The sequence below is a fragment of the Hirundo rustica genome, unplaced genomic scaffold (assembly GCF_015227805.2).
Source record: "Hirundo rustica isolate bHirRus1 unplaced genomic scaffold, bHirRus1.pri.v3 scaffold_86_arrow_ctg1, whole genome shotgun sequence".
Taxonomy (NCBI): Eukaryota; Metazoa; Chordata; class Aves; order Passeriformes; family Hirundinidae; genus Hirundo; species Hirundo rustica.
In genome coordinates this window covers 89,433-102,571 of record NW_026690714.1, presented here as the reverse complement: position 1 = coordinate 102,571, position 13,139 = coordinate 89,433, and the positions used below count along the sequence as shown (strand labels likewise).

The 13,139-nt window shown below is 50.7% G+C and overlaps 1 long non-coding RNA gene and 1 pseudogene across 2 annotated transcripts; one reads left to right on the top strand and one right to left on the bottom strand.

The window, feature by feature from the left end:
* Nucleotides 1-13,139, bottom strand: part of LOC120748189 (zinc finger protein 850-like) — a 122,020-nt pseudogene that overhangs the window by 82,606 nt on the left and 26,275 nt on the right.
* LOC120748194 (uncharacterized) lies at nt 72-4,781 on the top strand. Of its 2 annotated transcripts, none has more exons than XR_005699325.2 (3): nt 72-406; nt 2,518-2,695; nt 3,809-4,781. It is a non-coding gene; the product is annotated as an uncharacterized LOC120748194 (long non-coding RNA). The 2 variants fall into 2 exon arrangements; XR_005699326.2 differs by having other exon boundaries at nt 2,466-2,695.

Genomic DNA, 13,139 nt, shown 5'->3' with positions numbered 1-13,139 from the left:
GACTCTGAGGGGCTGGGATGGGATCTCTAGGGATGGGGGGGATCTGTGGGGCTGGAATGGGAATCCAGGGAACTCCCAGAGGCTCTGTGGGGCTGGGACACGACTCCTGGGTTCCTTCTCTCCTCATTCCCAGGTCTCTACATGGTGCAGGTGGTTTCCAGCTGTGACCTCCTGTCGAACGGAGAATCCATGGGTCCCATGGTGCGGCTATGATGGGTGGGATTTCATCTCCTTCCAGCTGCGATCCAGGAGCTTTGCAGTGTCTGATGGTTCAACTGGATCACCCAGAGGTGCTGGGAATCCAAAGTGATCATGGTGGAGCAGATGAAGCTTTACCTGGGACACACCTGTGTGAAAGAGCTCCCAAAATACATCAGATATGGTTGGGATGCTGTGGAGCACAAAGGTGGGTGTGGGAGGAGAATTTCTATGGGAAAGTGGGATTCAGAAATGGGGGGACTTGGGAAGGCAGGAATTCCCATGGGATTTCCATAGCTGGATCTCACTCTCATCCCAGTCAGGTGAGAATTCCATGGATGGCTCTCCCCACTACCAACTGCCATGGGAATTCCATGGGGAAATGATTAGAATCAATGACCAATCCAATGAGAGCAGTGAGATGAGAAGCAATCCCTGCTGGGATTCCATGGGACACAAATGCCAATCCTTTCCCCAGGCCGGCTCTGTTGTGCCCGTGGCAGCGCCAGGGGAGTGCCCTGTCCCTGCCCTGAGCCCAGCACGAGCCTTTCCTTGGGTGTTCCCTGCCCTGCCCGGGGCAGGAGGGCACTGCCGGAGCGGCTTTGGTGGCCCCGGGCACCCGGCCGGGCTCCAGCCACTGCAGGTGGCTCCTTGGGAATGTTCCAGAGCAAAGCTTCAAGCAAACAACAGTTTGTGGAGGGGATTCTGTTCTCCCCCCTGGCCTGTGCTGGGAGCCCAAGGGCAACAGCCTGGGCACAACAGCCCAAAGTGCTGGAGCTCAGTGTCCCTGGGCCAGGCCGTGTTCCCTGGCTGTGCCCTGTCCCTCAGCTGTGCCCTGTCCCTGTCCCTTGGCTCTGTGGGACTGGGGGTGGCAGCAGGACCCAGGGCAGCCCTGGGGGAGAACAACCCTGAGCCCCAGCTGAGCCAGTTCCCCCAGTTCCCGCAGTGGGTCCCAGGTCACTCCCAGCATGGGCCCTGTGGCTCCCAGTCACCCCCAGTATGATTCCATTCACTCCCACTATGGCTCTAGTCCTTCCCAGTTTGATTCCAGTATGAACCCAGTCACTCCTAGTATGGTGCCATTTGTCCCCAGCATGGTCCCAGTTGCACCCAGTTACCCAGTAAGGTTCCAATCACTCCCAGATACTCCCAGTATTATTCCTGTAACTGCCTTTATGGTTCCTCTGTGATCCCAGTCACTCCTGGTCTCTGCCAGGAAATCCCAGTTTGTTTCCACTCACTCCCATTTGCTCCTAATAGCTTCCAACATGATTTCCTGCTCAGAGCCACTCCCAGTCAACTCCAGCATGATTCCAGTCCCTCCTTGTATATCCCAGTTTCCTTTTCCTCAACATTGCCCTCAGCCTGCTCCCAGTCACTCCCAGTATGATCCCAGAATGACCCCAGTCACCCTCAGTGTGCTGCCAGTTGCTCCCAGTATGATCCCAGTTGTCCCCAGCATGGTCCCATTTCCTCCCAGTGTAACCTCAGTTGCACAGACCCAGTCACTCCCAGTATGATGATATTCTGAAGCCATCATGGTCCCAGTTGCCCCCAGTATAGTCTCAGTTGCTCCCAGTTCCTCCCAGTCTGATCCCAGTTGCTCTCAGTGGCCCTAACACAGACCCAGTCATTCCAAGTATGATCCCAGTCTGAGTCACTATGATCCCAGTCTCCCCAGCATGGTCCCAGTTAATCCCAGTTGCCTCCAGTATAGACCCAGTCACTCCCAGTCCCTCTCAGTGTGTTCCCAGTCACTCCCAGTATGGTCACAGACACTCCCAGTATATCCCAGTTGCCCTCAGCATACTCATAGTCATTCCCAGTCACATCCACTTATCCTAGTAAGTTCCACTTTCCACCAGTATGATCCCAGTCACTCTCAATCCAATCCCAGTATATCCCAGTTGGTCCCATGATGATCCCTGTTCCCCAGTTCTGGTCCTGCTGGGTCCCAGTGTGCTCTGATCCTGCTGCATGCCAGTCCCGGGCCAGGTGTATCCCGGTGTATCCAGTAGGATTCCTGCCCGACCCAAGCACTGCACTTATGGCTCCAGCATTGCTTTCCAACAAAAATGGAGGAAGGCAAACTGTGTGTAGCTCATGGTATTTTACAGTGTCTAAAACTTGCCAAGTCATGGATATTAGAGATAAGATCCATCTGGAATTAATGGGAAGGAGAAGTAGTGCAAGATGGAAAAGGGTAGCATAGAAATAAACAGAGGGAAACATTTTGGTTTATTTCTTTTCATTTCACTTCTGGAAAGCTGTTTCAGTTTTCCAGGAATCTTCTCCACAGTCCTGTCTGCTCTTTTCAAGAACCTTTCGTGGAGAAGGAGATGCAGCTTCTATCACAAGATGTGCCACTAACTGCAGCTTGTCTTGGCTTTCCACACCATGTGTGCAGCACAACTCTTGCAGCAAAGCAAGATAAATGTATGGAGAACTTTACAACTTGTTCTTTTTTTTCCTTGTGGACCGGGGACTTGTGCCATTGGTAAGGTTTTCATTGTTACTGTTCTACCCTAAGAAAACATGATGGGGTACCAGGAATTGTTAGGGAATACAAGCCTGGCTGAATGCAGAGAAAGAATATCCAGAGGCTGCAGCCTGGAGTCAATTTGTGTGAAAATCATTCCAATATCTCCATGGGCACCTGGAAAGTGATCTAGAGAATGAAAATGGGCTGACAGAGAGAGTTTGTTTCTGTGTTCAGTTTAGATGATTCCACATCTCTTGCATTGATATAAATCAAGAGTGCAATCAGTTCATGAGAAGCACCAGAACAAGCTGAACACCTCTGTCTTGGTTTGAAAAGACAGGTGTCTGCTAAGGAGAGGCAGGCCTCTCCAGGAAATGAGGAATTCAAATCCTTCTCTCCGTGTTATTATATTTTGGAAGATTAAAAAAAAACCCCAAAACTTTTCAGTCAGAGCTATGGGGAAAAGGAATAACAGTCTTTTACTAGTAAATATAAGAGGACAGACAAAAAAACCAACAGCAATTATAACAATAGTAGAACAGAACCAAGAACCCCGAGGGCAAACGGTGGAAGCTCCGGCGCTGATGGCTGGAAGCCGGGCGCGGTGGACTGTCCTCCGCAGGCAGGGGGTGTCCTCGGCAGGCAGAGGTGGCAGTGCCGGAGAAGCCGCAGCGGCGGGACCCGGGCTCACCCAAAATCCAGCAGGACAGTGAAGAAAACTCCGAATTCCTGGGCACTCCAACAGATGGTAGAATTCCCAGGGCCAGACCCCTCTGTTACCCGTGGACTCCAGCAGCCAGCAGTGGCCCGATCGGTGCTCCCCCCGGAAGAAAAGAGCCGCGAGATCCCCCCACCCTCAGCTCTCTCCGGGAGCTTTTCTCCCTCCCCCAAAACTAAGTTATCAGTTCTTTTGTCCAGGTTAAGCACTCAGCACTTAGTCTCCTAGCAACTTGGGAGGGGGAAAAAATTCTACAGTAAATTTAACCCTCAACAACCTCCAAGGAGGTGACTGAAAGAATCTGAAAAGGAGAAATGCAGGGAATGACTTGGTGAACTTGGTCTGTAAGAATGGTTATTTTTTCTAATAATTTCTAATCCATTCCCTCTGCTTTTGTCTTTCTGCAAAAGGCCATTTTCATCCCCGACGCCTCATGAAATGAGAAGCCTGAGCTTGTGGAACTGCCTGAAAGATGCCCTGTTCCTCTGCAGGGACACTCAGTCTGAAACAGGAGTCTGAGCTCTCTCTGGGGAAGCCTTCTACGAGCTGGAATTTGTTTCACGCTGGGAGAGAAGGAGGTGAGGGAGAATGATGGGTGCTGTGTGGCAGGAGGCAATTTCTGTGATGGCCCCTGTCAGTTGATTCTATTTCAGCAGCAGCAACAGGGCTGTGTTTGAGTGCTGCAGATGTTTGCCTGTGTGGCTTTAATTCTCCTCTACTTTGTGCTCCGGGACTTGTGAACATTTGGGGATCTGCTACTCATGATGCCAGAGTTTCCTGTCATGAAAGCACTCTGGATGGCACTGATCAAAAAAGGCAATTGCAGTTTTATGGATAGAATTCAAGTGGCAACCAGAAGAGGGGTAAGGGCAGTCATGATCTACAATTCCCAAGTGTGAAAAGTGCATATTATATGGCTCTACGCAAGATATTTACTATATGTGTTATGTTGTGCTAATTGTTAATGTGGTATTAATATTTTGATAGTATGGTAAATGTAGTTTTGTAGTTAAAATGTAGTTTTTATGTACCAACCACAGGAAAATATAAATCTTTCAAAGAAGAAAGAATTTACTACTTTCTTATCAGAAGAGACCAACTTCTCCTGCTTTTCTCAGCCTAGTGGACGCCATAGAGATTAAAGGAAAAAAGTGATACTAACCAGAGACAATTCTTAGTTAGAATGGAATTTATGCATTATGTATAAATTGTATGAATATTCAACAGGCTATTGCTTTTAAGAGATAATTTTTTGTTAACAGGGGTCCTTCTTCAGAGCTTGTAGCTCGGGAGAGGCACCCAGACGTCTGTAACTTTGTTTTTATTGTCTTGTATTGTCCTAACTCTAAAACTGTTCAATTTTTTTACTCTAATTCTATTTTTATAACCATCTTATTTACTATTAAACTTTTAAAATTTTAAAACAAGTGATCAGCGTTTATCACACCAAGGCAAAGGCAGCAGCAGCCTCCTGCTGTCACCTCAGGGTGAGTAAAACAGTGCTGAAAACAGCGCTGGAACCCGATCCTTTCTTTCTCTGGAGGCTGGCTCAGGGCAGCACAGCCGGGCCCTGAGGAATCAGGGCTGTTTGTGGGTGATTGTTGCTCCACTCCAGCATTCAGCTGGAAAAAGCCCTTGGAAGCCGAGGCAGGAGCAGGTGGGAAGGGGCCGGCGCTGCTGCTGCTCCTGCCCGGGAGCCCCGGCTGGGCCGGGCCGGCGCCCGCTGCGCTGCGGCTCCTGCTGCTGCCAGAGCCGGGCGGGACTCGGGGACAGGGAATGGACACGGGGGGACAGCAAAGGCCTGGGGGGCTGCAGGGATGTTCGCGCTGGGGCCAGCGCCAGCACACAGCTTCAGCCGCAATGAACCCCGAGGGAAACGCTGGGGAAAGGCTCCATTTCAGCCTTTCTTTACTCATGGCTGTGAAGGGACCGAAATGAAAGGAGAACAAGCAGGGCCCGACCCCTTCTCCTTTGGGAGGAGCCCATGCCTGAGGGTGTTAGGGGTCATGAGGGGATGTGAGGGGTGCTGTGAGATGCCATGAGGGAAAATGAAGAGCCATGAACTGCTGTGAGGGGCCATGAGGAGCTCTGAGGCGAAATGAAGAGCCATGAAGGGCCATGAGAGGTTCTGAGGGACCATGAGAGGTTCTATGGGGCCATGAAGGGCTGTGAGGGGCCATGAGGATCCTCAGCCCTGGCAGGAGTTGGGTCCCACCATGTCCCCAGCACAGGGCAGCCGTGAGGGGCAGCGAGTGCAGACGTGGCAGCAGAGAGGGCTTGGGGCACCTCTGGGAGGGGATGAGACCCTTCCCCACCTCCAAACCACACCAAACCCACAATGAACAGGATTTTCCATCTTTAGAATCCACTGGCAACTTGGAATTGACTGCACAGTTTAATCCTGGTGGGAAAAGCAAGGGAATTTTCCAATGAGTGAAATCCAGCCATTGTTAATAATGTCTGAGATTTCAAAGTCTTGCCAATGAAAAGTAATACTAATAAATAACAAGAACAAGAAATAAACTCCCAAATCCCAACACCCAGCACCACACCAAAATGACAAACCTCATTTTTCTTTACTATCACAAGGTTCATGAAAACAAATCCTATTAACTTTCTCCACCTCAAATCTTCCCCCCCAGATAAATGAGGCCTTTTGCAGCATTTAATACAGGTTGCAATTGAGGGCTGGAGGGAATAATGGGGAGACACTACCAATTTCCATGTCATGCCCAGCAGGCCAGCTCCAAAGTGGAGAGGATAAAATGGAATGGGGACAGGGGCTGGTCAGATGCTCCTCTAAAGGATTGCAAAATCAGCTCCAAGTGAACAGGAGGGGAAAATAAATCCCTATAAACAGTCCTGTGTGTTCAGGGACTCAGCTGTGAGGAGCTGCAGATGGACAGAGGCATCTGGAACAGTTCTTTCCTCAGGCTGAGCTCTCCAGCCAGGCCATGAAGTCAATCAAGTGCTTTCCCAGAGGATTCCATGGTTGCCAACCACCCCTCCAGATGTGGTTCACAGGAGCACAGAACCTTTTTCAAGGTCAGGAGAGCAGAAAAATTGACAAGAGATGTCCAATACAGAGCTCTGTTTAAAAACCTGAACAATTAAAAATCAATTGAACTTTGAAGCCCAGCTCTGGGCCCTGGAATCCAAGGGAAAACTGCAAAGGCTTTTTACAGGGACTGACACTGAAGGGCTAACAGATGAATGTGTGTGGCATTTTGAGAGGCTTCCAATTTTCTACATTTTTCCTTGAACTGTTGAATTTGACCTTATCTTTGCCTTCTCTTGCACTAAAGGAGGAGCCTCATTTCACCAGCCAGGAAGGCAAAGCTCATTCCTGGCCCTGGCTGCTGCTGTCCATGCAGCATTTCCATCCCTCCCGTGGCCTCTTCCCTCAGGGTCCCCAGCAGCAGCTGCTGGAGCAGCACATGGAAGCTGCAGATGGAACTGCTGCCCACCCCAGCCTGAAGCTACAAAAGGATCCTGCTGACAGGAACCCCAATATTCCCTCCCAGGGGCCCTGCAAACACCTCCCCATCTGTTCCATCTGCTCCATGCAGACATTGCAGGGAACGTCCTGTCTCTCCTTTGGGGCAAGGCCAGGATCCCAAATTCACACTCAAAATGCCGGATTCTGGCCCGTTTCTGCATCTGGTGAGATGGGGCTGCATCATTATCCAGAGAAACTCACTGGGCTTCATACTCCAGCTTGAAAACCCAACCCTTGGAAAGGATTTTTATAAGGACCACAACTGATAGTCCAAATAAGGTTAATTTTAAACTGTTACCCTTCATTCTCTGTGGCAGATTCTTCTATGCCATGAAACACATCTTCAATCAGACTGCAAGTACTGGGTCTGAAGCCTGCAGTTACAGAAAAAAACAAAGCCAGACAGAGTTCCTTATGAAAACTGAAAGACATAAAAATAGTAGATGTGTTTTTCTCTTCAAGATGTTTTTGAGGGAAACATAACACATAAGGCAAATTCACCCTATGTGACTGTTTTGAAAAATGGCAAGCAGGGGTTATTTTTTGAGGAAGGATAATTCTACTCAAAGTTGAAGATAAATTGAACTTCGCATTAAAACCTGTCCATCGTGCTTGCACAGGGTCTTTGCCAGCTCCTTGTGGCCTGTGAGGAGCAACTGGAGAGCAAGAGCTGGCACAGAGGAGGCAGGACAAGTGGTTGCAGAGGAGATGCAGGACTTGAGGACAACTTTTTGTTGTGCTAGCTAGGATTTTTTGAATAAAAACTGCATTAAACCTCAACTCCCTTGCCAGTTTCCCTTTCTTCCAGGTGTGATTCAGGTCATTGCCTGGAGCAATGTGATGGGGAGTGGACCCAGTGTGGCCAAAAGCTGAGCCCCAGCAGAGCCCTGGCAGAGCCCAGAGCAGCCTCAGCACCCCCAGAGCCCAGCTGGAAGGAGGCACTTGGAGCAGGAAGTGGCAGCAGCCCGGCCCTGGGTGTCTCTTCCTGGGACAGGACTCATCAGCCCATCCAGGAGCCAAACTGGGTGTGGGCTGCTCCTGAGGGGAATGGTGGCCGTGCTGTGGAATGCGCAGCCTGGGGGGATTTGGCCATCCCGAGTCTGGGCAGGAGCAGAGCAGGGAGAACAGTGCAGTGGTGGTGTCACTGCTGAGGATGCCTGCCCTTCTGCCAGCACTCTTGTGGCTCCTGGGGGAGCTCAGAGTGCTGCACCCCTGTGGGCAGAGAGCTGGGCTGCTCCACAGCCTGTGGACATCCTTTAAATAACACAGCAACTGAAAAATCTGTCCAGGGTGTGAGCAGCTTCAGCTCAGAAACATGTTTTTGTTTGTAATTATAGATTAGTACTAAATAAATAAATGAGATCAATTTCATTTGTAATTCAGATGTGCCTCATCCTTTTCCAAGGTTCTGGTCCCCTTCCTCCAGGCTAATTGCCCTTATTCACCCTCTTTCTACTAGTGTCCTGGTTTTGAAAAAGACAGGTGTCTGCTAAGGAGAGGCAGGCCTCTCTAAGAAATGAGGAATTTGAATCCTTCCCTCCGTGTTATTATAATTTGGAAGATTAAAAATAAAACTTTTCAGTCAGAGCTATGGGGAAAAGGAATAACAGTCCTTTACTAGTAAATATAACACGACAGACAAAAAACAACAGCAATTATAACAATAGTAGAACAGAACCAAGAACCCCGAGGGCACACGGTGGAAGCTCCGGTGCTGATGGCTGGAAGCCGGGCGCGGTGGACTGTCCTCCGCAGGCAGGGGGTGTCCTCGGCAGGCAGAGGTGGCAGTGCCAGAGAAGCCGCAGCGGCGGGACCCGGGCTCACCCAAAATCCAGCAGGACAACGAAGAAACTCCGAATTCCTGGATACTCCAACAGATGATAGAATTCCCAGGACCAGACTCCTTCGTTAACTGTGGACTCCAACAACTGTGGCCCGCTCGGTGCTCCCCCCCGGAAGAAGAAAAGAAAAAGCCGCGAGATCCCCCCACCCTCCGCTCTCTCCGGGAGCTTTTTTCCCTCCCCCAAAACTAAGTTATCAGTTCTTTTGTCCAAGTTAAGCACTCAGCACTTAGTCTCCTAGCAACTTGGGAGGGGGGAAAAAATTCCACAGAGACTTAAACCCCAACATTATCCACCCCGAATTTTTTTCCCACACCAACATATTATATTGAATTTAAATCTTTAAATAATATACATATATATACATGTGAATATAAATACAGACACAGTCACAGTGTTCACCGAAAAACAAGGTCCCCTTGAGGTATGCAGCGGGTCTCTCCATCTCTTTGCATCACCCACCATGTGCAGCCAGGTCCCTGAGCAAAAACAACCCCAGGAGCGGGATTGTCTTTGCTGGAGGCAGAATTAATCCAAACAGTTTTTCCCAGCATTCCTCTCATGTGTACTACAGGAACTTTATCTCCATCTCTTGTTCCCAGGGGCTCAGATTGGGCGGGGCCTGCTCGGTTGGTGGAACCTCGAGTGTTCACTAACCAGGTGGCCTTTGCTAAGTTATTCTCCCAGTTCTTAAAAGTCCCTGCACCCAGTGCCTTCAAAGTGGTTTTAAGCAGGCCATTGCATCGTTCAACCTTCCCGGCTGCTGGCGCATGATAAGGAATATGGTACACCCACTCAATGCCATGTTCCCTAGCCCAGGTGTTTATAAGGCTGTTCTTGAAATGAGTCCCGTTGTCAGACTCAATCCTCTCAGGGGTACCATGTCTCCACAGGATTTGCTTTTCAAGGCCCAGGATGGTGTTCCGGGCAGTAGCATGGGGCACAGGGTAGGTCTCCAGCCATCCAGTGGTGGCTTCCACCATGGTCAGCACATAGCGCTTGCCTTGGCGGGTTTGGGGAAGGGTGATGTAGTCAATCTGCCAGGCTTCCCCGTACTTATACTTGGACCATCGCCCGCCATACCATAGGGGCTTCACCCGCTTGGCCTGCTTGATGGCAGCACACGTCTCACAGTCATGGATAACTTGAGAAATACTGTCCATAGTTAGATCCACCCCTCGGTCTTGTGCCCACTTATAGGTGGCATCTCTGCCCTGATGGCCTGAGGCATCATGGGCCCATCGAGCTAGGAACAACTCTCCCTTGTGTTGCCAATCTAAGTCTATCTTTGACACCTCTATCTTGGCAGCCTGATCTACCTGCTCGTTGTTTTGGTGCTCCTCATTAGCCCGACTTTTGGGGACATGGGCATCTACATGACGGACTTTGACAGGTAGCTTCTCTACCCGAGTGGCAATGTCCTTCCACTCATCTGCAGCCCAGATTGGCTTTCCCCTACGTTGCCAATTGGCCTTTTTCCACCTGTCCAGCCAGCCCCACAGAGCATTGGCCACCATCCACGAATCAGTGTAGAGGTAGAGCTTTGGCCACTTCTCTCTTTCAGCAATGTCCAGGGCCAGTTGAACAGCTTTGAGTTCAGCAAGTTGGCTTGACCCACCTTCTCCTTCAGTGGCTTGTGCAACCTGTCGTGTGGGGCTCCATACGGCTGCTTTCCATTTCCGGTTCATCCCTACGATGCGGCAGGAACCGTCAGTGAAAAGAGCATAGCGTGTTTCTTCTGCTGGCAGTTGGTTGTATGGTGGAGCTTCTTCAGCACGTGTCACTTGTTCCTGCTCCTCTTCATCCATGAGACCAAAGTTTTCACCTTCCGGCCAGTTTGTAATTATCTCCAAAATCCCAGGGCGATTTGGGTTTCCAATGCGGGCGCGCTGAGTGATGAGGGCAATCCATTTGCTCCACGTGGCGTCGGTGGCATGATGGGTGGAGGGAACTTTTCCTTTAAACATCCACCCCAGCACTGGTAGTCGGGGTGCCAGCAGGAGTTGTGCTTCTGTGCCAATCACCTCTGAGGCAGCTTGAACTCCTTCATAGGCGGCCAAGATTTCCTTCTCTGTGGGAGTGTAGTTGGCTTCTGACCCTCTGTAGCTTCGGCTCCAGAATCCCAGTGGTCGGCCCCGAGTCTCCCCAGGCACCTTCTGCCAAAGGCTCCAGGACAGGCCATTGTTCCCGGCTGCAGAGTAGAGCACGTTCTTCACATCTGGTCCCGTCCTCACTGGGCCAAGGGCTACTGCATGAGCGATCTCCTGCTTGATCTGGGCAAAGGCTTGTTGCTGTTCAGGGCCCCAGTGGAAATCGTTCTTCTTGCGGGTGACCAGGTAGAGAGGGCTCACAATCTGGCTGTACTCAGGAATGTGCATTCTCCAGAAACCTATGGCGCCTAGGAAAGCTTGTGTCTCCTTCTTGCTGGTCGGTGGGGACATTGCAGTGATCTTATTGATGACCTCAGCGGGAATCTGCCGCCATCCATCTTGCCACTTTACTCCTAGGAACTGGATCTCTTGGGCAGGTCCCTTGACCTTGCTCTGCTTGATGGCAAAACCAGCTTTCAGGAGAATGTGGATGATCTTCTCTCCTTTCTCAAACACTTCCATTGCCGTGTTCCCCCACACAATGATGTCATCGATATACTGTAGGTGCTCCGGAGCCTCACCCTTTTCCAGTGCAGCCTGGATCAGTCCATGGCAGATGGTGGGGCTGTGTTTCCACCCCTGGGGCAGTCGGTTCCAGGTGTACTGCACGCCCCTCCAGGTGAAAGCAAACTGAGGCCTGCATTCTGCAGCCAGAGGAATGGAGAAAAAGGCATTAGCAATGTCAATTGTGGCGTACCATTTTGCTGCCTTGGACTCCAGCTCGTACTGGAGTTCCAGCATGTCCGGCACAGCAGCGCTCAATGGTGGAGTCACTTCGTTCAAGGCACGGTAGTCCACAGTCAATCTCCATTCTCCGTCAGACTTGTGCACAGGCCAGATGGGGCTGTTGAAGGGTGAGTGGGTTTTGCTGACCACCCCTTGGCTCTCCAGCTCCCGAATCATCTTGTGGATGGGGATCACGGCATCTCGATTTGTCTGATACTGTCGGCGGTGCACCGTCGAGGTGGCAACTGGAACTCGTTGCTCTTCTACCTTTAGAAGTCCTACTGCAGATGGGTTCTCCGACAGTCCAGGCAAGCCATTCAATTTCTTAATGCCCTCTGCCTCCACAGCTGCTATTCCAAAAGCCCACCTGAGTCCCTTAGAGTCTTTGTAATAACCATTCCGGAGGAAGTCTATGCCCAAAATACACGGGGCCCCTGAGCCAGTCACAATCGGATGTTTCTGCCACTCCTTCCCGGTCAGGCTCACCTCGGCTTCCAACAGAGTCAATTCCTGTGATCCCCCCGTCGCCCCAGCAATGGAAATAGGTTCTGTCCCCACATATTCCAATGATATCAGTGTACACTGCGAACCAGTATCAACTAAAGCTTCATATTTCTGTGGCTCTGATGTGCCAGGCCATCGGATCCACACCGTCCAATAGACCCGGTTTTCCCGTGCACCTCCCTGGCTAGAGGCAGGGCCCCTCTAGCACTGGTCATTATTCCCTTTCTGGGCATACATGGTAAAGGTTCCTTCACGGGGATCTGACATATCATCCTCACTTTTATAATACCTGGCAGCCTGGTCGTGCGATGTCAAGGCTACCTTCATCTTAGTGGAACCCCCTCGGTTAGTGTTTCTCTCCTTGAGCTCACGCACCCGTGCTGCCAGGGCAGAAGTGGGTTTCCCATCCCACCTTCCCATGTCTTCCCCATGGTCACGCAGAAAGTACCACAGGTCAGCTCGTGGGGTGTACCCTCTCTCTCTAGCTGGGGGCTGTTGAGCTCTGACTCTGGGGCCTGTAACTCGCACAGGTGCCACATGGGAAGTGTTCCTCCTCATCATCTCCTCCATCTTCTCTGTCACCTCCTCCATCTTCTCCCTTATCTCCTCTCTGAGTTCCTTAGCCACAGCAGAGACCTGAGCCTGCACTGGGCCACTGATTATACTCTCGTAATTTCTAAGCTTGTTGGTTACAGAACCCACTGTCTCTCGGTTGTTGTCAGGATGAATTGTTGCAATGTATGTGGCGTATTGAGATGGTCCTAGAGTTGCCAGATTCCACAGCATTTGCCCTGTGCACCTGACTTTGTCGGGGTCATTATCATGCTGTCCACCCCTCCCAAAGAGTACCTCCAATACTGCCACTTCTCTCAGCTGTTGGATCCCTTCCTCAAGGGTCTTCCAGCGCATTCTATGATGGTGCTCCTGCATTCTGTCTCTGTGGACAAACCTCTCCCGTACACTCATTAAAAGCCGCTCCCAAAGGGAAAGGGGCCCTGGCTCCCTTACGAATACCTGATTC